We start from the raw sequence: 25,979 nt of genomic DNA on the forward strand, positions 1-25,979 counted from the left end.
CCTTGTTAGCTACTTGGATAAGAACAGTGCAGTTTTTGTAGGATGTTATGTTCTGATTAGCCCTAAGGTTTTGTGAGGGTGCTGTTATAATCTTGGATCCATATGGAATAATTGTATTATCCTGGTTGATTAGTAATTTAGAAAAGGTAGTTTGTCATTTAGCCATTTTTCTAGTGAAAAATATCAGGTCATTGATCACTACGCCTTTATTTAAGTTGAAGGAGGGGGTTAAGGAATAGAGTATCAGGGTTTTTTCTAAGAGGGTTGTTTTTGAAGGTTTGGTAGCATTTCTAGATAGATTGGAGGGGTATAGTATAGAGTAGGAGTTACTTCCTGTAGGTTTCATAGTTACTCCGGGCACGATGAAGAGAAGATTTTATGACTTCTCTGACCTAAGATATTTAGGTGGTAAACTTCAGGAGGCAAGGCATTAATAGTGTAGGGTAGGCTACGAGGTAGACGGGAAATAGGAACCGTACAATGGGTGATCTTTTGTTGAATTTATCTTGCGAGAGAGGTATTGTGGGGTGCTAAAAATATTAAAAATGTAAGCCAGTTACATCAGTATGTTGGGTATCATTTCAAACAAGCTGCCCCAATGTCGGCTCAAGCAGTGAGCGCCCGTGTAGTTTTCCTTGTTCTGGGTGGAAAGACCAGCTTGCAAATCCTATGGAGAAAATACTAGAGATATGTATTTCAGAGGGAGTTTAAAGAATGCTTTGCTTAAATGTCAGATGGGCCAAGTTTAACAGTAGGTTGGGTGTTGTTACAAGATGGCTGCCACTTTGTAGGCAGCAGCAGAGGGTGTCCCCATGGCCTTTATATTTCTAGGAGAATAGTCCTCTTTTACTTTTTACAGTGTAAGCCATTTTTTACTCTGGGTAGTTTGTCTTGTTGGCCTTTTTATTTCTAGGTGGGTAGTCCTCTTTTTAGTTTTTACAGTGTCTGACATTTTGTACTCTGAGTAGATTGATGTATTATAGGCTGGTGAAATATGGCCCTCTGAGATCACCTTTCCCTAATGTCAAACAAAACTGCAATCCCTTTTTGTCAGGGGCCCCAGTGGCAGGGCCGGTCTGATAGATGATGGAGTGCTGCTCTGCTACTGCAGGGGAAGGTGCATAGGTCCTGGAGAAGGTCATCAAGACCTCGGGCTAACCGGGACTCAAGGAGGAGGCGGGTGCTTTAAACAAAAGCCCTAGGTTCCGGTGCAGCTGGTCGGTTTTCAGGAGGAGGATGGAGGGCCTGGTTCAAACATATATAAAGCCTTCTTGAGAGGCTCTGTGGCTCCGGGAATCCATTTAAGGTCGCCAGGCTGCTCGTCCACAAACAAGGAGAATGGAAGTAGTCATAGCTGACCAGTTCTCAGAGGCAGGAGCGCAGGAAGTTCTAAAACAAAAGAGCCTTCACGTGAGGCTTTGTGGGTGCAGGTATGCGTGCACGGCTGCCAGTCTGCTCAAACCCGCTCAAAGGAGAAAAGTGATGGACCTACCGCAAGTTCGTCTTTGGTGTCCCATCGCTCCTGTGTTGTAGGTGCGGCCGCCTGGTTACTCCCGATGGTCCTTCAAATGGGAGATTAGTTCACGGGTCCTGCATGGATGGATCGGCAGTTGCGCCCTTAACTTGGGAGGATGTCGGCAGGAGCAGACAGCGCAGTTGTGTTGTGTCTCGTGTCTCAGCTGCAGGGGATGAAAGGAACGTACGGGCTCCACGCTGGACCATACGTGTCTTTCCAGCTGAACTGGTGATACAACAGTCAATCGCCAGGCCATCCAATCCCGGTGGGTGCAAGCAAGGAACTAGCGATGTGCTGGAAGCAAGAACACCTCGGCCAAGTTTCTCTTGTTGAGATGACGTAATACAGAGGTGATTCTTCCAAAGAATGTTTGGGAGGGACTCGGTGGTAGAGAGTTTGGGATTTAGGGCTAAACAGGGATTTTAACTCGTTAGAGCAATCTCCAGCTTCGGGAGCTCCTCCCTTGAGCACCTTCTCCTCTGGCGGCCATCATCTTCCTTCTCATAGTAAATTGTACCCTGCGACCGGAGAGCCAAACAACCCAGCCCCTACAGCTGAGATCCTGTGTACCTCAAAATATAATTAGGCTCAAACTGGGATGCATATGTGATATACACAACATCTTATGAATCAAACACATGCTTAAAAAAATATATATTATGAGATGATTTATTTGACCAAGATCTCATAACACTACATCAACAACACAGTTCATAAAAAATCATTAAGACATATAGATAAGTAGAAATGTATTAAAATGTATGTGCCTAAGAAATTGGCTCAATAAACTAATATGTAGAAGGTGCCTAAGGATTCGCTGGATTCACAAATAGCAGCTTAACATGCACACCAATATATGGGGCACAATGGGCCACTGCCACCATGCAACCAAAACTCTCTTCTAGCACAAAAACACAAATGTGTTTTAGCAATAAAAAAAAATTACAGGTATGACAGATTAATAAAAATATTTTCAGGACAAATCGCATTAGAACTATTGTCCGTAAATTCTATTCGAGTTACTCTCAAATAACCAATTCAAAATTGTAATAAACGTAGCAAGATATCACGGCTATCTCTTAGACTTTGAATGCACATTTAATTCAGAACAAATTAGGATTAACATATCTCCAAACACCTTATCACACAGGGTGTATGTCCTTCTACTAGGTATAAAGGGATATTTTTAAGGGAAGACATTCAGTCACCAAACATTTACTTAAAATTGAAACCAGACTTCTACATTTCACCACAGGGGTGAAGAAAATGAATGATGAGGTGTCTGACCCCACAAACATCAATAGAGGCCCATTGTTAATACCATACTATTGCAACTTTTAAAATAACAGCTATTGTTTCCAAAAGGTCACTTTACATATTTGATTTATTTTGTCTATGGTGACACACCAAGTTCTTAGTCAGCATTGTCCACTCCGCCTGAGGATACAAGACTCCAACACATTCAATGGGAGTAGCACTCCTGCTGACGAGGAAGAACTTAACGAGCTGCCTAGCCCATCAGGTTTTACCGGCCAGGACCTTGGATTGCTCCCTTTATATGAGGACACTAGAGCCAGGAACTGATTCAGAGAGGACCTGGCTTGGCAGGTTGGGCTGGACTGTTCTAATTGGAGCGGGGCAAGGCTAATTTATATATAAGCAAGTCTATTCTGAGACAGCATGGTGGGCAAACAAATGATGGCTTGGAATGCTTTCCTAGTGATTGCTAGCATTTAGACTATTTGTAAGCATTTTCCCCTCCCTTTTTGTGTATTTGATGTAATGCGTTACATGACAAAGTCCATGCCCAGACGTGGGCTCTTTGCTCACTGTGCTACTGGAACCAAACTGCACCCTACTGAAGAGGTCCAAATAGGCCAAATTCAGTCATGGGTTGCTTGTGTTTCAGTTCAGAGAGGACCTGGATTGGCAGTTAGGGCTGGACTGTTCATATTTGAGAAGGAACAATGCTGATCTATATATGGGTGGGTCTATTCTGAGGTGGCATGGTTGGTAAAAAAAATATTTTATGGAATGCTATCCTGAGTTATTGCCAGTGGTTAGACTGTTTTGCAAGCATTCCTCTCATCAACTTTTGTGTGTTCGATACAAGATAGGGAACATCCACCAGAGTCTTGGTTCCATTACCAATAACCATGACGCCACAAGTCCCCTTTGGTACTTACCCCCAACCAACTTTGATCACCCTTGTTCTGGAGCAGCAACAGCCATAAGATCTGCTGAGCAGCTAAAGACACACTATATTTGTGGACAGGGTGATTTGGAAAGAGATGTGGTAGGATCCGATGTAGGAAGAGAGGCGTAGAATGCCCTTACCTATTTCACCAACATGAGTACAGCTATGCTACAAGATTGTTGAACTCCTTGGGGCCCCACATGGCATCCTGTCATTTGAGTGTAAAAAGTCTAAAATGTGGGATGATGAAGGATGGCTTCAAAACACCGCAGCAGTGTCTAAATCAGCTGTTGCTTTCTGTGGTCAAGTTTTATCTACTGTCAGCTGAGACATCTCTAGCTGACAATACTACGGAAAATGGACACTGCTAACCAGGGAGCCACAATTGACAATGTTTGTCAATTGTACAGTCTTGACAGACAACTAACATCAGTAAATAAAACAAATGTATAGGGAGTGGACATCCAAAAGCCCTGCAAGGGAGATGGACACACCAGCAGTGTGTACATACACATGTATATATACAGACCTTGCAGAGAAGACTAAAAATGTACACAGTACAGATCTGATTACAAAAAAAGTTAGAGTCATGTTGGAAATAGGAATGTGATTGTTCCAATGCAGGCTATTAAAGGAATCCACCCATTGTGAAGCGATCACTTTTAGAAACTGGTGACTAATGCCACACTGAAGATAGTAGGAGCCTTAATGGTAGTGTTCCCCACTACATTTGGCTGCCCTCATGTTCTCCGCAGACGTATGCTTAGACACAGGCATGAGGTACACCAAGTTCCACAGATGATAACATCAAGTCTAAAGTCTAGGCTTTATGACGTACCTCATGTGTCAGGGCCCCTTGATGAAACTCATACAGTGGCATCACTCCATGACTGAGAGGAACTGCACCACAAACAGGATCACTAACGATGCAACAATGGGAAGGCAACTTGCATTTCAGATCTCTCCAAAACAAATATCTGTGCAATAGTCCAAAGTATCCACCAAAGACATGCTAGTGCCCCGACAGATGACAGGATGACATGCTCTGGGAAGGATTAGGAAGAAAACAATATGAGTATTAAGCTAACATTATATTGAATTTTGTTGATAATACCAACATTTTTACAAGACAACCTTAATTACTGAACTACTGAATTTGTCATCATGTACAGTCATGATGTTATTTATTTTCAATAATCATTGACAAAATTCATTCATTTTATTCATTAATTGAGCATTTAAAAAAAAAACACATTCCGAAAGTAGAAGTTTTGGGTTAGTAAATACTATTTTCAAAGAGGATATGTCCATATCTCTAATCACCAAATGACAACAGGTAGCTACCATCAGGCAAAGATGTTTTCAATTAGTTCATGACTTCAGTCAATGCCTTCATCCTTGTCACAGCACTGAAAAAAGGGGAGCTGGCCAATTTACCCTAGGAACCAGAACAATATACCAATTTGACAGATCCGAAAGTTCTTTAGAAAAGTGGTGACTCTCCCATCCTCTTATTGCAAGTGCATTATAGCGGGTGGCCTTAGCCCTAGGACTATGGCAGACAGGAATGATGCCTCTATAAGACTGGTCCCATCCGTCAAACTAAATATGGCCACTGTGATTTGTGTCAAAAAACATTCTGTTAAAAATGTCAATGCTAGCTTGACTTCAAATATGCAATTTTACACGTCTTGTGAGATCGTGTTTGATACTCTTTCTTCAGAATCTTCACACTGAGTGTGAAGATTCACAACATCTTAGTGGTGTGTACATTTTAATATTTCGCTTTGTATTGTATAACTGAAGTGTGCATACATCTGCTTTCAGTTTCCTCAAGAGCACGCGTGTGTGATGGTGGCCACACTTCGGGGAACAGCAGTAGGGCCAATGTGAGGCAACACATGGAGCAACAGACACTGAAAAACCCAGTGGCACTGAGGGTGGGGAAGGGGCTGGCCAGGAGGCTACATCTTCATCTGACTCTGAGGCCTCTGACTCAGGACATCCCCTTGTAGAGTCAACAGAAACATCTGAGGAGCAGGATCTGCTTCTGTGGGCGCCACCACTACCACCAGCACCACCCTCATGACTGCCCCCTCAGATCAAGTCAGCACCCTGTTTAAAATGGACCCTGTTCAAAAAACAGACTGCGGTTTTGGACCCAGTTAAAAAAACAGACTGCGGTTTCCTTCATCCAAGGTACCTCTGCATCTACTTCCTGGTGTCAGAGGAGGATCTGGAGGTTTTTAAAATCATTTGAGGGGTAGCCAGCATTGTTAGATGTCATCCAGTGTGTCAGTCACCAACTTACTAAAGTGATTGGCATCTTGGAGGACATACACATTGCCATCTGCTCCCTGAGAATGGAGTTCACAATGAGGAGGAATCTCTGCAAAATGGGAGATAAGGACAGAGGGCCTGATTACGAGTTTAGCCAATGGGATACTCTGCCATAAACGTGACGAAAATCCCATTCGCAGTATTACAATTCCATTATATCCAATGGAATCTGTAATATGCAGACAAGTTATCTGTCATGATTGTGACGGAGTATCCTATCCCCCAAAACTCGATCCTAAAGCCTTTGAACTGCGATAGGACACTATCTAACCCCTGTACCAGATGTATATTTTTTCAGTTTTAAACATTTACATGTACTTTTTACTTTTTTGCCCAGGGGTTGACAATTGGAGTTGTTTTTTTTAATTTACATAAAAAACTTAGTTGACAAAATGTTGCATCCCTTTAATTCATTATTGGTTGTTGATGGGAGTGGTGATATGATATGATAATGTTTGTCGCATGTAGAGTGGGGCTTTGATGACTATATTTTGATTTGTTACATGTGTTTGACAAAATGTAGGTATGCCTTTAGGTACTGGCTTCACATAGACGTAATCCCATGTATTGAGTGTGCATACACCTAGGTAGCCTATGTTAGTGTTTTGTGGGGTGGGGGTGTGTTTTCCTCTCTTGATACTATATGTAAGATTTAATAATGTAACATAGCAAAGAGTAGGTTGAGGTAATGTGTATTTGGGATATGTAGGTATTTCATATGGGAGTAGTGTGAGGTAAGTGCGAAGATAGGGATCAAGGGTAGTCTTGAATGACGTGTGTTTTAGAATAGCCCATATCTGCTTTACAAATGTGCATGTACTTACAGATTTGAGGTTGGGGTAGAAACATTGTTTACATGAGTATTGTATATGGGTAGGTAATGTGAGACATGTAGACCGAGTGGGAGACACAGTTTATTGTTACTAGATATGATTTGGTGTGCATAGAGTTAGGTTTAGTAATATTTGAAGTGTACATAGCATATGAAAAAAAGTTTTAAACATATTTACCTTCTATTTTGTTGGACATTGTGTTTTTGTTCCTTCCCCAATGACAGAGATTGCAGTAGTAAGGATGCCACGACTGAGTTGGTTGTGTGGGTCTGTGGGCTGGGTTCAGCGTTTGTGCTATTTGTCCTCCAGCGGAGATGTGGAAGATGGAAACACCATGTTTCTGTCAAAAGAAATTATAGTCTAAATACAGTGGGCTGAGTATGGTCTTTCCATCAGGTGGTCCATCATGTTTAGGCTATACTGCAGCTGACAGAGCAAGACAAATGTGTTGGAGGAGGCAGTTGGATGATGGATTTCTACCTGCCAACCCATCTAACTGTAAATAGGATGCATTGAGCTCAATGGTGGTGTACAGTTGTTCAGCTAGACAAACCATATGCTTCCACCAAACTCTAAATCAGGCCCTTAGTTCTATTGTCATTTTGCCACACAACATTGCACACAGAAGTTAAATGGGGGAAAGGCAAGGCAGCTGTTCCATTTGTTTTATATTTTGAGAGTCATAATAATCCTCAATAGCTCCATGCATCTTCTCAATCCCTATCTGTTACAGTCCCCCAAGCTTTTAAGCAGCTGGTTGCAGCCCCCAGTTTCAGCCCCACAAAATCTCAGTTTCCTCCCCCACTTTTAGTAGAAAGCATTATTAATCACACTGTACATAGCGCCCAGTTGATCCCCAGAATGAAGAGGGTGGGATTAGGAAAAAGGGGTTCTATCACGGGTATTCAACTGAAGAATTGGCCACACTGAAGTAAACAAAACAGTGATGAGTGAAATGCTTGACTTAATCACAGCCACTGGTAGGTACCCTGGCTGCATCCCAGTTCATCATTATTTGGCTCACCATACCACCTCAGATTAGACCATATATATGCAACTCAGCCATATTCCTTCTCAGGTAGGAAGAGTCCACCCCCAACTGCCAAGCCAGTCCCAAGCTGAAGTAGACCACAAGCACGACAAGACCTGTTTCTCCCTGATTGAGGCTCGTCAGTCAGTTGCAGCTTAGTTCCAGTGGCACAGTGAGCACCGGACCCCTATCTAGGCATAACATTGTATTTAGTATACAAAACAACCATGGGTGAAATTATTGAATGAATCACTGCCACTTGTAATTACTCTCCATCATTAGAAATGGCCACTAGCACAAATTTCTCCTGGGCGGTGAGATCATATTGGACCGATAGTATGCAGTTCCCTTGTAGGTAACTTTATATGTAGATGGCCATTGTGCGCCATTGGAGTTGAATGAGCCTTAATACTTCAGGCTATTGATAGCATGTGGCCTTTTTTGTGCAATAAGTGGAAGTTTCTCATTCGTAGACTGTAACAGTTTCTTCCACCTTCTAGGTCACACATATGTACTATTTTCCTTGATTTATTACTGACAGTTCTACTGGAAACAATATCCTAGCCCAAATTTCTTCACTATAATATTGTTTGTGATTGGTTCCAGATTCTTCCCCTATGCGTCCTTGTCACAAAAAGCATGAGGAAAGCAACACACTTTGTTCTCCTCCAGTGAAAGCTTATTCATGTGGTTTGATGCTTTCAGGATTGCGTACCTCAGTTCCTCATCTTTCAAGAGTGCTAGAAATGTGGGATCTGATGTTGAATCATGCAGAGTGGAGTTTAGCGACGGACAAGGCCCACATCCAAATAGTAAGCCCATTCCTAATCACAAACTGTTTTCTAAAGTTAATACTGCCACAAAGGGACCACAACAGTAGTAAAGTACTCCATCTCAGAGCTGGAGTAAGTCCAACACCACAAATGGCCAACCACTGGTACTGCAAAACCCTTACATAGCAAATAATGGAGGTAGAGACTTAAAATAACATTTCATCGGAAATTATGGTATACTAAATTAACTTTTTATAAAGATTTAAATATATAAATCAATATAATTTCATGCTACAAATACAATTAAACATGTAATATTTAGTTATACAATATTTTAATAACTTTTGAATGTATTAATTAATGTAATACTTTGTTTAAAATAATTCTGTGTGTCACATTTAATAACTATGAATGCAAAATATAATTTGTTTTGTTTTTTCTTTAGGTGGGACTTTACTTTTTATTTAATACTTCAGAAAAATACTTTTTTATTTAATTTAATATGTCTATACTAGTTAAATATTTAGTTGAAAACGAAGTTGATAGTGCTACATTTCTTTATTTTGTTCTGCACTTAAAATAAAGATATATAATTAACTTCTATGAATGTTTAACTTAAATATATGTGTATTTAAAAAAAATGTCTTACTCAGCCCTATACTTTACAATAGGAAGACTCAATTGTTGGGGTAGAACTCTCCCTATGCTAAAGTATGAATACAATTAAAAGTGTTTATTAAACTTTATGATCAATTAGCAAAAATATTTTTATGTTAAATATTAATGCAGGTAACTTTGGTGTATTTTTGTAAATATAGAACCAAATAAAATAAAATGCAATAGGGCTAAATCTTTAATCAAGTTACATATATAAAACTATTTTTTTGAAGTTTAAATTAAAAATTAAATTCCTCTATAAAGTAAAAAAATGTATTAATAATGCATTAACAATTATAGTTTGATAGAAATGAATGTTAAATAATTTACAGATTCAGAAAAAGTAGTTAACATGTTTTATATTTAAATAATGAATACGTTTTATATTAAGATATATGTTTCAATGTAAAGTATATATTTATATGTTTAACTATTTTAAATATTTTTATAAATGTAACACTATTTCCTATGGGGTTTTGTTTTAAGTCCGCACCTGCATTATTTTCTATGCGAGGGTGTAGCAATATCAGTAGATGGCCATGTATGGTACTGGACTTACTATTGTTTCCTTTTTGGCAGTAGTAATTTACACTCCTAATGTTGGCTCCAAACCTTTTAAAGGGGTTGGAGATATTCCAGTCTACCCTTTTGAGTACCATTACCTTCAGAATTTGCGTATAAACAAAAATAGTACAGTTTTTAAAATTGTAAGATCAAAAATGCACATGTAAATTACTCAGAAGTGTAAATTATCTTTGTGAATAGCCCTGAATGTATCTGGTTTTCCTTGCTCTGTGGACATTTGTCATCTGGTTCAATTTCTCCTATCATCCTGTCTAGATTGATGCACAAACCCTTAATTTCACTCTGTCTTTCCCAAACCACCTTTGCTACGCACTGAACTCTCCTGTCCAGTGAGAGCACTAACCTACAAACAATCAAACATGGAATTTGTAATATGTTGGAGCACTGACAGAGTGTTGGACTGGGTGGGTAATAATCCCTCTTGAATGCTTATGAGATGTGCCTATGTGTCCTATTTGTTTCCTTATTTGCCCGCTGTCTTCTTGCGGTAGAAGAACCACCACTCTTGTTTTGGGAGCTTTCTTGCCAGGGTTAGGTATGGCAGTGAAGTCACTGTAATTGCAGCTCAAATCTTGACAGAAAAGCCAATTTCCCAAGCTCTACGTCATTCTAAAATGACAACCATGCCTACTGTCAACATTCCTATTACTGTTTCAGGCCAACATCACCAGGTCATTGTAGCACCTGTGCTCTCACTCCATTCTCTCTTTTCCCACTACTCACATGCAATTACACAATTTCTTCCAGAGACTTCCCTCTTCTCTGTTCGCTTCTCTAGTCCTTCTGCTGATCGTTCCAATTGCACCCTTTAAAGATCAGCAATAGATCCTTCCACTACATGGTTCATCATGCCTTCTCTTAGTTTAGCACTTGAGATGTTCTCAGCAGGCAAATTTGATTCGTAATAATCCAGGTGCCAATAGCATTCTGCACTGCTCACAGATGGGAGCTTGTAGTTTGTCGTCCATGAAGTCCCATTTCAGCACTGGAAATCCTCATCAGCAGATGCACCTTAGCTATACATTCTATCCGGCAGTCATATTGTCAATGCCCTTCTCCTCCTAACAAACTCTCATGCATAAAATGTACACAGATCTAACTTTCACCAGGTAAACAATTCTGTATACTAAGCTTGGACACAACACATTCATTTGCATCCATTCATGCATGTAACTTTTTTTGTGTCCAAGAAAAATATTTTCTCCTTATGGAAAACCCTAACCCAATGTGCCCTTTAATATTTGGGAGATCTCTCTCCATTCTTATCCTGGAAATATACTTACTCCAGCCTTTGACATGAAGAGAATTACACACATTTCCAGGGTGGAAAACTGTATGTAAAAGGCATGTTATTACCAATAAAAAACCTGGATCATAGAGATCATACTGTGGTGAATTAATTGTTGGTGGATTCTCCAATGGGTTAACACTTTGTACAAGATATTAAAAATGCTCTGTGGACACTTGGCCCTAAACAAGTGAATTTGTTTTTCTTTGTGTACAGATCTAGACACAATGAATTCAGTTAAAAAATGATATGTGTGGCCACAGGAAGCTTTTGATAGCCTAAAACCACTAAGTACAACAAAACAGAACAAAAGAAAACAGGCAACTTGGCAAAATTTAGAGTGAAAAGAGATGAAATAAAAAATAAGAAAGGTACAATGTACCTGGCTTAAAAGAAACTCCAATCAAGACAGACGTCACCTGCAGAAATGTAACAGATTATACATGTCAGCACTCAAAAAAGCTAAATAAAGATATAATTTAGACAGAATTCAAAATGCTAAATGTGCAAATGAAGAATTCTATAAAAGTCTCACCAAATTCTTCAAACCAAATTGCCTAGAAGGTGCTCATCCCATTCCTTAAGATTTTGCAGACAAACTGACAAATCATTACACGACCAAAGCAGACAAGTTTGGCTCCTGTTTAAAACAAAGAAAAACCACCAGCACCAACCCTTTTTCAAAATAACAATCCAAGAGTATGCTAGCCCAGCCTCTCCATTCCTTCCAACAAATTTTCCACAATGAATTCATGGACCTGGTCAAAGCAAGCAGGCTTGCGGCAGCCCTTCTGGCCCGTGTCCATCACAAACCTTCAAGAAAATTCTTCTAACTACCTCTGCTGCCAGTAAGAAGAATCATGAACATTTCCTTGACCACCGGAATATTTCCAGAAATTGTCAAAAAGTCATACAGATGCCCATTACTAAGGAAAACAAACCTGGACCCGCTTAACTCCGACAACTACAGACTGATTACAAACAGTGGTGGCTCCTCTGCTAAGGCAGAGGAGTGTCGCCTCACTGAACAAAAGGAAAAATAAAATGATAATAACTATTGTTATTATCATTTTATTTTTACTATTAACTTCAGTCGCTCTCGTGCCTGGCTGGTGGAGAAGGGAGAGGAGTTGTTTTCACTCCTGAAGTGTGCATGACTGCTTGGCTGTCTCACTTGGGCCGGCAAGCAGTCATGCCAACATTGCATCTTCCCCACCAGGCTGCATTACACAGCGCTGGTGAGGAACATGCAAACCCTCACAGTCTGCATCTGAGTGTCAATCCACAGCACTCAGACCAATCACAACGCTGCAATGCAGCATTGTTATTGGCTGTGGGGAGGCTGAGAGGGCAGGTGCTTCCTACTGCTGGCTATGAGTGCAGGAAGATGTCAGAGGGACATAGGACAAAGAAACGTCAGCAGCCATTTCAGGTAAGTGTTTTTAGTTTTTGTTTATTGTTTTCATTTTTTGCACCACCCCCGCACCATCACCCGGGTCCAGTAGCAGCAGCTACTGGTTACAAATGGGCATTTCCTGGGCAAACTGATAGAAAGAGCAGCATTCACCCAGATGTAACAGTGCATTAAAAATAATTCCTTATTTTCAGACTTCCATACACGATTCTGTCCAACAGGAGGCACTGAATCTGCCCTTGTTGCCATCTGAGATGGCCTTAATAATACAGTGGACTGGAATGGGGTTGCTGCACTACTTCTCTTGGACCTCTCAGCTGCCTTTGACACAGTTTACCATGACACTCTAATAAAAAGACTCTATGAAGCTGGCATAGAGGGGACTTCGCTCGACTGGATCACATCCAACCTTTAAAACAGAACTAATGTAATCTATACACCCCCTATCTCATCAGACCATACTTCACAAAAGCAAGGGTCCCTTAAGGCTCTATCATCTCACCCATTCTGTTAAACATTTACATGAAGTCATTAACGGCAGTGATCATCCAATTTAACCTCGCATGCTATAACTATGCAAATGACACACACATATTCCTTACACTGGAAAGCACCAAAGACATTGGAAACTCACTTATTTTCTGTTGTCTCAGAGCCGTGGATCAATGGATGACATGGAGCCATGTCAAATTGAATGCTCCCAAAACAGAAGTTCTCATGTGTGGCAATTGGAAAACATTTTACCCATTTGCCTCCTGGCCTGAAGATCTGAGAATGCTGCCTAAAGTATCGAAGGAAGTAAGAAACCTCAGAATTACCATAGACTCCAAGCTATCAATGAATTCAAAAGTGGACAAGCTAGCAAGATCAAGCTCTGTTACTATGAAAAGTCTGTGATACATCTTCCCCCACCTGGGATTTCCACACAAGGTCCAGGCTACTATCTTTCTTGTTCTGTGAAAACTTGATTTCGCCAATAGGCTCTACAAAGGATCATCTTTACCAACTATGAAATGACTACAACGGATTCAGAACACTGCTGCCAGACTACTCCTACTTATAAAGCCACCAACCCAGATATCTCCTGCCTTGAAATCCCTACATTGGTTACTGGTTGCCAGAAGATCCAAATTCAAGCTGCTTTGTATCACCCACAAAGCGATACATGGAACAGGACAATCTTCATCAGGAATAAAATCACCAAATACATTCAACAAAGGTACCTCCGCTCTAGATTGTGATCTCGCCTCAAAAAACAACTATGCAAGAAAAAAACATAGGTGACACATCCTTCTCTGTCCTTGCAGCCCAACTATGGAACTCTTTACCCCCAAACTTAAGATCCACTGATCACAACCTTATCTTCAGAAGACTACTCGCGAGTTGGCTGTTCCCGACATAATCACCATACTCAAACATAAATATACAGCCTATCCCTCTCTATACAAGCATTTATTTAGATTATAGATGTGTACCTACATATGTGTATTGCTTTGTATAAACGTGTATAATAATTATGTTTTTAAATATACAGATATTCATGAGTTCTCCTTAACAAATGTACATATTACTTAAAGTTATATTATTTTATGTTTAACATGTATATAGGTGACTGCATAAATAAGTACATCTTTTAGCACAACTATTTATCTACAATTGCTTCATTATTGAATTACATTTTTTTTATAAAAACAAATATATTAACTTAAAGTACAGCAACATTTGAAAGTCTGAGTTTATCAAATACAACTTAAATATAGATATATTACCTTCCTTATACATATATACCTTCCATGTACTTATGTATCTTTATATGTATTACTTTGCTTCTAATTCAGCATCTCCAATGTACTACTCTATATCTTACCTAATACCTCTCTCAATGTATCCTCTACCCCCACTCTCCCACTCATCCCAAACCCCATTCTACTACTCTTTACAATTTACTACCCTATTTCTCACACTATTCCTTTCGATATATCCTCTACCTCCACTCTCCTACTCATCCCAAACCCCATTCTACTATTATGATCCCCAAAATAATCCTTTCAAGACTCTTCCCAACTCTACTCCTCCTTGCGTCATCCCATCCCTATTTTACTATTCAGATCTCCCAAACAAGCCTTTCTAAATCCTTCCCCCTGACTTTTCCCCCTCTAGCTCCTCTTTACTCATCCCAAACCTCCTACTACTGCTATGAGCTTAAAAAAAGAAACTTTCTAGACCCTTCCCTCTTTTATCCCACTATCCTTTTCAATCCAAATAACAGATTAACAAGTCAATTGCTCAAATTAATTTCATATTTAATCTATAACAATTCCCCACTAATACTCTTTGAGTTCCAGAGTAGAGTGCTACCTGCAGGGGTAGCAAGCTCTATATAAATGCAAACCCTTCCCTCTTCAATCCCTCCACTATCCTTTTTCAATACAAAAATTAAACTCACATATCCACCGCTCAAAATACATTTCATATTCTCCTATACTAATTCCCCACTAATCCTATTTAGGTTTCGGAATAGCATGCTACCGGTGGAAAAGCACTTCAACACCTATTCAGGGGTAGCAAGCGCTATATAAATGCAAACCTTTCCCTCTTCTATCTTTTCACTATCCTTTTCAATCCAGATAACAGACTAACATATCCACAGCTCAAATACAATACATTTTCATATTTCCCTATATTAATTTACCACTAATCCTTTATGGGTTCATGGAGTAGCATGCTACTCACCGAAAAAGTGATTTGATGCCTCGTATGGGGTTGTAAAATGAAGTGTGCATGACTGCAAAGCAATTACAATAACAATTACATACCCACTTCAGACTTTTTTAGATGATAGCCAGCCACAGACCTCATTTCCAAATGTTTTGGAGGCAGGGTGAGAGCTTGAACACTTTGTTAACAATAATATTGTGAAGAATGCTGTACAGGTTTGTATTGATAACAGCGAAGGTAGTGATAATTTCACTTGTAACACTCAGGTAATGTTGTATGATACAAGAATATCATAATCAAAATACAGTTTGATAGAACTATTGCCAAACTCAAGAGAAAAATAGAAAATCTAAACGCTTGGAAAGATATACGTGCAAACAATCTTTAGGATATAATATTTCTGTGCTATAAAAAAATGTCTAAGGCAGTCCCAACGAACTACTGTTACCAATCACTTTTACTAATTGTTGGGGAAATAGACTATAAAGCAAATTACCAGATGGACTCAGTTGTCCAGGAAGGTATAACACTATCCATTTGAATGCATGATCTTGTGCAACTTTTGCAAATTTGGGATACGGCTGTCCCATCTTTAGAAATGGCGTTCTAGCATAGAAAAATGTATCAGAGATTTGGGATCTAAACCTGTTGGTTACAAGACATAATAATAGTGAGAGTCAGGCCATGTTATAATGATCAAGGGCATACCTTTATAAAGTGCCAAAAAGGAAGCATATTGACAAGACCCACAAAACTTTTATGAATATGGCCATAAGAGGTAGACATTCCTTAAAAGTTCAAAACTAATGATTAAAGTAAAGCTGTTGGATAAGATGTTCGTGGTAAAAGGACCTTGTGAATCCTAAGATTTTTGGTGGCCGGTTCGAATAGGTCTTTGTGGAGTTAAACTTAAGATTGAATTTGGGATTACTGAAGACCAATGGCTGTCATTGCTGAGACAGATTTTTTGGGCTTCGTGGAGAGTTCAAGTTCAAGTTCATTCTTTATTGTTTGATTACTTAAAATCATCTATATATATATATAAAAACCAAAGTATGTCCATTTGTCCTTACTACACCGTTCATCCTATCGGCATGACACTTTGGGAAGTTTTTGAGTACACTCCCGCGAAGGTTTCTGGCAAAAAAAAAAAAAAGAAATGTTAAAAGTTGTTGAGTTCACTCCCGCGAAGGTTTCTGGCAAAAAGAAAATTGTTAAATATCAGCCCCCCCGGCCACCCAGGGCCCTCATAATCTTTACAATACTGAACGTTTACAGTTTACGGTGCGACTCGCTTTTGCAATGACCATCAACAAAGCACAAGGACAATCGCTGCAAGTGTGTGGACTAGATTTGGAGAATCCGTGATTCTCACATGGACAACTGTATGTGACCAGCGAACACGTCATACAGTACACATCAGTTCAATTCTGCTGGTCTAATTTTGATTCAGTACTTATTAAAAACTTTACAAAGGCTCAGTTCAATGTTATATCATCAGATTGTAAGCACTTTATCAAAGCTTGCCTGCAAGTCCGAACTCCTCTTACGTTAAAATGCCCCTTAAGAATAGTTTTCCTTTAGTTTTCAGTTCTGGGCATACCCACAGCAAATGGATAATGTTTTCCTCTCCCATTTTGCATAAACGACAATGCAACGGTTCCTCTGTTCTTAGCCATGGCATAAGATAACATATGCTGAGTAATGCACCAAAACAAGCTTTTATGAAAATACGCTTGTGCTTCAGTGACCATGGGGTTTCCAGGTATGGTTGTACTTTCACCTTTGTGAAACCATTCTTTAGTGGCCAAGCATGTTTCCTTTTTTACAAAATAGTCTTTATCCGTAAGCAGTGATAGATGTTTTGTTATATTATTAATAGATTTTTTGAGTGCAGCATGTAAATATTTCCAGGCCATTAATTTACTATTTATATTTATTTCCTCCCATAACACAATTTTGTAATTTCACCTTCTGAATATCAGTCGGCCGCATACCCTTTCTGCGGATAACTAGTGGTAGGTAAAGTGTCCTGCTTTGCCACCCCTCTAAGCCTCATTTAATTATTTTCCATTAGCCCCATCTCTTCTGGTTCCTGTATTTCCATGCCTACCCTAGTTTTCTCCAGGATCAGATCTTTCATAGATCCATTGCTTGATTTAATCCCCATTGCCAGGCTGGGAATTCTCCCTCTAGTTTGACAGTGCACTTGATACACTCTTGTGTAGCCAGTCCATCGTATTGTTTTAGTCTCTTTTTCAGCCAATGAGATCGATTTGCTACAGCTAGCCAGTACCAGGGAACAAATCGATGTTACACGCTGGTAGATGGCGTCCACCCATTATGTTCAAAGGGTGGACGATGTCCCCCCTGCCAAGAAACTGGCCCCACAGAAATATGCTGGAGTACTTGTCCTAGTGTAATTTTCGGACACCGGGACACTTTCAGCTGTACCTGCAAATGTTTCTGCTTTTGGTTCTGAGCAGCAATGTCAGCCAGGGAAGAGACTTCTCAGATTCCAGCTGCGCCCATACCAAAAGCTGACGTGAAGGGGCCATCAGGCATCCTTTCAGGCAGCGTCTCAACTGGCTAGATTCCCGACATCTCTTTGGTGGGTTGGAGTCCTGCCTTATCACAGTTGGTTGGGGCCTTGCTATGCAAGCGCAAGCATCGCGCATGCCAAGGGGAAACGACCTGAACAACGATTTGTAAACAACGAGTGGCCTTAACAACGATTCATAAACACTGACCTGGGACTGAACCATGACCTCCTTAACAACTACTTCATTAAACAATGAGTGGCCTTAACAACTACTACAACTTTAAACACGAAAAAAATGTAATTTATTTAAAATACACTTCAAATGTAAACTATTTTTAATAAACATTGAATGATATATAACTTACAGTCAGTTATAATTTACCTGGTTTTCATTGGCCAGTAGATGTCACTGTAGGATTGTTTTCAGGCAGGAGGACCCCTGGCAAGGACAATGGGAGCATGGATTACACTGTCCATTCCAGGCACGAAATCTTTGGTGCAGTGTATGTGGGACCAGGTAGATAGACCTTACCAGGCGCTATGGTGCAGATGTAAACATATGAGGGGTAATCTTAACAGAGGCAAGTATGGCGGACTGTCACATCAGCTGTATTCTAGCAGGGGCGGCCTTAGGCATGTGCAAGGTGTGCACCTGCACAGGGCCACCAAACCCCAGGGGCCACCACGCCAATATATATCCTTAATATAATAATCCTCTGAGGATGGATACATATTTGTGTGGCGGCCCCTGGCAGGGATTTGGCAGCCTCCGGCTCTGTTTCACTTCCAAACACCCAGACCCCCCCCCTCTTCACTGGCCTCTGCGCTCCGCCCCGCCCGTACCCCCTCTTCCGGGGCCTCCTACTTACGCTCCCTGCCTAGGGCCACCATGAGCCTAGAGCCGCCCCTGATTCTAGATGCCGACAGTTTGATGAACTATGAGGGTGCTTCACAAAATTACAATTAGCACCGTCAGTTCAACCGTGTTACAGCCTCATTCAGCCCTAGTGGTTGGGATTCCTTGGGTAAATATTGGGATGTGTGTGGGCTCTTCCGGCAGGCAGTGTCTGCGCCTCGTAATATGTGGGGTGCTGCAGAGAACCACAGAGCTGCTGCTGTCTCGCTTCCCTAGCCTCCACCCTCACACCCCGCTGTCACCTAAGATTGTGAGACTGTGGGCACAGCCAGAGATGCTGCTGGTACTGCCCTGTCCACTTGACATCGTCATCGGTCACAGATGGATGCATTCCTGCATGTTCTGTTCTTTTTAGCACAATAGAAATAGCATTCTGGGCACCTTAGGTCCGTTTTACGAGCATAAACTAGGCGCACACAAGACAGAACAGAGAGCGTAGGGAAGAGTAAGGGCCCACACATTTATTTTTGAACTTGATATTAAACAAATTGACAGAAAGATATATCTGAAAAACATGCTAACTAATGTTTTTACAAGTTTAAATGAAGCGTCGTTTTTAACATAGTTGTAGATTCGATTTATATGTAAATAGAATTTATTTTGTGGTATAGTGAGTTGTGGTTCAAAACATAGTGGTTGAGATTTGGTCGTTGTTTAGCCTTCGTGGTTTAGGCACTCATGATTACAGAGGTAGTTGTTTAATCATACAACCCATGCCAAGAGTGCTTAGGGCTTACAGGGCATTTGCATGTCCGCGGGGGATGGTAGACCCCCCTTTTTTCACTGGAGGCCCACTTAGGGCTGCTTGCAATTGCTGAAATCACAAAGCAGGCTGGTGTCTTATGCGAGAGCCCATTGGATGGTTATATTTCTTTGCCAAGCTTAGGGCCATGCTGAATGAGGGCAGTTCCGTCTTGGTGAGTAAGACCTTAGCGGGAGACAGGTTGGCTAACCTCCACTTAGTGGGTACTTCGACTAAATTACTTTATTTTCTGCAGCATGTTCTGTTGCATTTTAGGGGGCCTTCAGGGGGATCAAATTTGTAAGGGCATTGCGACTTGGTGCACAGGTGAGGTCTGCAGTTCCTGGACACTGGGATATATGCAGACAGGTGCACTCCCAGGGGGAGGGTCAAACCTGACCCTACTTGAAAGGGGATGGTAGTGGAGCTCTAAATGGCATAAAGGGATAGAGTGGGCCTGTTGATGCTCATGGGGACGTACATACCCATCCGTCCTCAGGTTCAAACTCATGCATGGGTTGTACATGGCATATTTTGGACTACTTATCACTGCTGGGGGATTGATCTAGTTGTTTACTCACCACAGAATTGGGGCTGCGACATGCACAAGCGGGACGGATATTTCGCCGGACGAGATTCAAGTAGTATGTCTCCCAAGGTTGTGTGGGTGCTGGGTCACTTGTTCTTGCGATGGTCCACTTATCGTTTGCAGCAGCAGCGTAAGTTGAAGCTGGTGAGCTTTGAGAAGTGCCTCCCTTTAATTTGGTTGATGTCGGGCCTTCAGACCGCACACATCTGCCAGCTGGTGGAAGACTGTGTGTGCCATGGGGGACTGAAGATCCCCGAGTTGGTTATCCTACTTTAAGGAGGTAATGATATGTTTGGGCTGGAACACAGGGCAGCGAGGGAAGCTCTGTTGTCTGGATTTGCCCGGTTGGGTATGATGTTTCCGAGATAGTGTGGTCTTATAGTGCCATGGTGTTAGTTGGGGCCAGGATTACTGTTAAGTGCCTTTTAATATGTCGGTCAAGTGCCTTGAATGTTGGGGCAGGGGCCAGCTTGGGAATACACCCACAAATCACGCATGGGGATCGTATTTTGCACTGCAATGATGTGCACATGTCTGCCTTGGATTCAGATGTATGGATTTGTGAAATTTTGAGCCTGACATGGCAATGGGCCTCTGGATCGATGGAATTTGATCGGGCAGAAGTTGTCTTGTGGTGGGGAGGGCGAAGGACCGGTTGGCCCTGGTCGCCCTTGTGGCAGTAAGGAGGACACATAAATTGCCTTACATTGTTAAGGGGAGTCCTACTGCATACTCCCTAGGCCAGCACTGAGGGGGAGAGACATTAAGCTCACCCCAGAGAGAATGGCGACACCGGCTAGTGGCATGGGGCTGCGGCCCCTGGTTATGCCTACGAGCCCCCTTGCGGTACAAAAGGGGGTGGTGATGGACGGAGCATCTGAGCCAATCAAACACTCACACCCAGTCAAAAGATCTGGGTTTGATCCATCACCGTTCTTTAGCCCACTCTGCCACCCAAGTTCAGACATGGCTATATGCAAATCAGTCTGACCCTGTGCCTCATGGGAACAGTCCAGCCCGAACTGCCAAGCCATGTCTTCCCTGGACCGGAAACAAGCTTCTGAGGACCGATTTCTGGCATTCCAGCCGTCTTCAGCCCAGCTTGCTTGAATCCAGTGGCAAAGTGAGCAAGGGACTCACGTCTGAGCATACCCTGCCACACTTATGGCGGCCAAAGCGGTACAAAAGGGGGTGGTGATGGACGGAGCATCTGAGCCAATCAAACACTCACACCCAGTCAAAAGATCTGGGTTTGATCCATCACCGTTCTTTAGCCCACTCTGCCACCCCAGTTCAGACATGGCTATATGCAAATCAGTCTGACCCTGTGCCTCATGGGAAAAGTCCAGCCCGAACTGCCAAGCCATGTCTTCCCTGGACCGGAAACAAGCTTCCGAGGACCGGTTTCTGGCATTCCAGCCGTCTTCAGCCCGGCTTTCTTGAATCCAGTGGCAAAGTGAGCAAGGGACTCACGTCTGAGCATACCCTGCCACACTTATGGCGGCCAAAGCGGTACAAAAGGGGGTGGTGATGGACGGAGCATCTGAGCCAATCAAACACTCACACCCAGTCAAAAGATCTGGGTTTGATCCATCACCGTTTTTTAGCCCACTCTGCCACCCCAGTTCAGACATGGCTATATGCAAATCTGTCTGACCCTGTGCCTCATGGGAACAATCCAGCCGGAACTGCCAAGCCATGTCTTCCCTGGACCGGAAACAAGCTTCCGAGGACCGGTTTCTGGCATTCCAGCCGTCTTCAGCCCGGCTTGCTTGAATCCAGTGGCAAAGTGAGCAAGGGACTCACGTCTGAGCATACCCTGCCACACTTATGGCGGCCAAAGCGGTACAAAAGGGGGTAGTGATGGACGGAGCATCTGAGCCAATCAAACACTCACACCCAGTCAAAAGATCTGGGTTTGATCCATCACCGTTCTTAAGCCCACTCTGCCACCCCAGTTCAGACCCCTTGGGCAGCCTGGTGGTGGAGGGGTGGGTCCTACGGTGGCAGACAAGGACCAGATGGCAGGGGCTCACCTCTCAAGGATGCAGGTTTGTTGTGCCCTGCGTGGTCCTCAGTTGGGGGGCAGGAGCCAGAAGGCCCCATAGTGGTGGAGTGATAGAGAACATTCTTTGTATAAAAATTAAGTTTTGTCATTTCTGCTGATGGATGATGATGTTATGATCAACATAAATGTAAATATTATTTAGTAATCGAATTTGATAAATCTATATTGTATGGAATTTGAATCTTATTGGTTATATATTGTTATGTTTATGTGGGATGGTTTGTAATAAACATGGCGTCTTTTTACCCACAGCTCTTGTCATCAAGTCTTGATTTGTGGGTTCTGATGGGGGCGGAGCCTGGAACAACTGGGGGGGTCCAGGTCCCACAAACTTAGATGATTTGCAGCAGGCAAGTCACCTCTTAAGCATCTTTGCCCCAATGAAACACACCTGTGGCAGTCTCTGAAGAGGTTTCAATATGTGAATACATACATTGCACAAAATATGACCCCCAACTTTGTGCTGTACCTGTTAAAGTTTTTGATGGCCTCCAATGTCGGGCATTGAGCATAAAAGAGAATGTGTGAGAGCCAGGAAGTAAAAGCAATACGTGTGAGTCTGCAAGCGTGGGTATGACTGCGAGAATGAAAAGCAGTACTGTGTGTTTGAGTGAAACTAAATGTGATTCAGAGAGCATGAAACAGGCGTTTAAGTGTGTGAGGGGCCAAGTATGTGTGAAAGGGGCCAAAGGCATTTAGACTTTTTTCAGTTTGTAGGTAATGTGTGTTAACAGTCCATTTCCAACTTTTCTAGAGATAATTTTGTGATGTTCTATGATTATTTTGTGACATTTTGTGTATCTCTTTTTGAAAATGTCAGCTATGTGAACAAATGATGCATTAGGTTTACCTTTCATAAGACAAATGTAGTGGTGGAGGAGCCAACAAATGTACAGGGACAGCCGAGCCAAGGGTCTGGCTGGGCTCTAAGAGACCTTGCATGATTCACCCCTGGAAATATTTCCATTGTAAATCATCCAACAAACATCCCTTAAAATAGGATAAAATATCTTCAAAATAAAAAAAAGCATATTTCTTTAACATGGTGCAGCTTTGACATTAATAGGTCACATTATACAACATTGAGGTATAATGAAGAAAAAGGGAGATTTGTAAAACAAAATATTTGCCTAAGATCATAGAGTTTGGTTAAGTGGAGAAATCCCAGGTTTTCTTGTTTCATTTTGTACATACCAGCCACTAAACAGGTAGCTATTTATCTCTCCTTTTCACAACAAATGTTAAAGTTTTGTTTTTACCTTTTTGCATAAGGGTACAGCGAGTACAGCAGGCAGAAGCCACGTGAAATTTCAGCCCATTTTGGGCTTGAAATTCCTAGAGAACATTAAGTTGATCCAGAGCCCAGCGCCTGGCTTAAGCCTAGCTCGACCTGTAAGTGGCTCACACAGCTCTAGGCAAATGTACTTTAAAAAAGGCTACTCATGAGGCCAACTCTAGCTTTAGGCCAAGGGTTGGCAGCAGAAAATGGGCACTGTCGCAAAGATCAAAGTCTGAACTTAATTATTTTTTTAAACTCTGCCCCAAAGAATTTGACAACAAGACAAATGTGAAAATAACTTTATTCTGCCTTGGCTAACTCAGCACAACATGCTGAATTTCGAAATATTACCTGGCACATCTTTGCATATCCAGTAAATTCCAGGGTACAATGGCACATTATTAACTCTGGTGGTTAATGCACTTGCTGGAAATACCTGTGTGCATTCTTCGAAGCAAAGGTTTGACTGAACATAAAAGTGCATAGATGTTCAATGTGCCTGTTGTAACGCACAGCATGAAACATGAGGATCACAGATTTGTTTTTTATATAGAGAGCTCTGTTGGTTACTGTTTTTGCTGCAGAGATCATTGTGTTACCTGCTGGTCACAAGTTAAAACATTTGTCATATAGTTTAGCGATGCATGATCCTGCAATAAGGATAAGCATGCAAACTACAAGGCAAACGTTAGGAAACTTTCAGTTTTTTTCTCAATATTTTATTATTATAAGGTTGCTAAAAGAAGGTTACTTTGGTTAATATTAAGGATTTATTGGCAATTACTATATAAATGGTTAGACATTCTTACAATGCATACAAATGTTTGCATACAAAGCTTAGAAAGGTAAAAAAAACATAGCTCCGCCCCTTGCCTCATCCCCCCCTCCTTCCCCCCGCAGACCGCCCTCCCCTTGCTATGCCACCGACCGGCTGCCATCAAAACTATAGGGCACATGCATCAACAGAAATTGCATTCGCAAATGGTGCGAATCGCAAAATTCGGCTGTTTGCGAATGCAATTTCTCATTTTGGAATGCATCAAGTTGAAACGGGTTTTTCGCTAATTTAAGAATCGCGAATGGTTTTGCGATTCCTTAAAAAATTGCAAACGTAAGGAATCGCAATTTTTTCTCAAAAATCAGCATGCATCAAAAATCGCAATTTGCGAATCTGTTAGAAATCGCTATTAAGAACTCTTAAATTTAGAAGAAGTGAGAGCAGGTGGTATTTTTTTTTTTTCAAAAACATGTGAAACTAATTGGGAGTGTATTTAAGGGGTTCCACAATTGTTCCAAAACTCTTTTAGGATGGCAGCAGTCATTGTCCTGGCACGGAGGTGGAGGTTGAGAGCAGCAGCAAGGAGGAGAAGGATGCTCAATGAAAGAATATTCAGATTGCGCATTACTTTGCTTGGGCAGACACAGGCTGAAATTTATGATAAGTATAGGCTAAATGCTGACTCCATTTTAGACCTGATAGCTGAATTAGACCCCATTTTGCATAGACAAACACGTATGACCCAAGCCATACCCACCCATGTTCAGGTATTATCTTCTCTTCACCTTTTAGCCGCGGGGTCCTTCCAGGGTGTCATAGCTGTTGCTGGGGGGGGTTTCATAGAGTGGACTATCTCGATTTTTCAATGATTTTCTCAATGCAATGCTGCAAAGGATAAGGCATCACATTATTTTTCCAAGCACACAGCAGGAATTGCTTGAAACCAAGTTAGACTTCTACAACATGGCTAATTTCCCACATGTAATAGGCTGTGTAGATGGCACACATGTTCCCATTTATCCCCCATCTGCAAATGAGTACATTTTCTGCAAAAGGAAAAGTTATCATTCTTTAAACATTCAAGCAATTTGCAATTCCAAAACTATCATCACAGATTTAGTTGCAAGTTACCCTGGGAGTGCCCATGACTCCTACATTTTCAGACATAGTGCCATCCATGCTCGACTGCTTTCAGGAGAATTTGGAGATGGTTACTTGCTTGGTAAATACAGTCAATTTGTATGTTATTTCACTTTGTACCATGCAGTGGCATGATATTGATACTTTCTGTCTACCATTTCCTCACACCATAGGTGATAGTGCATATGCTGTGAGGTCATACATACTCACACCATATCTAACTCCAACAACCCGCAAAGAACAGCATTACAACCATGCCCACATAGCCACCCGCAATGTCATAGAGAGGACTTTTTGGTGTTATGAAGTCTAGGTTTCGCATACTGCACAAGACTGGTGGAGCATTGCAATATCGTCCTGATGTTTGCTGTAAAATAGTAGCAACATGTGCCATGCTGCACAACATAGCCACTAGGAGAGGACTAGAACTGGATTTGGAAGCTATACTACCAAACATTGACAACCAGCCTCAACAACCCGATGCAAGACTACATGGACCTGACGCAGCAGAAGGGAGGAGAAGAAGGGCAGAAATTACTCAACATTACTTTTAAAAGAGGTAAAAGCATGTCAG

This window comes from Lissotriton helveticus, chromosome 11 (genome assembly GCF_964261635.1).
Source record: "Lissotriton helveticus chromosome 11, aLisHel1.1, whole genome shotgun sequence".
Taxonomy (NCBI): domain Eukaryota; kingdom Metazoa; phylum Chordata; class Amphibia; order Caudata; family Salamandridae; genus Lissotriton; species Lissotriton helveticus.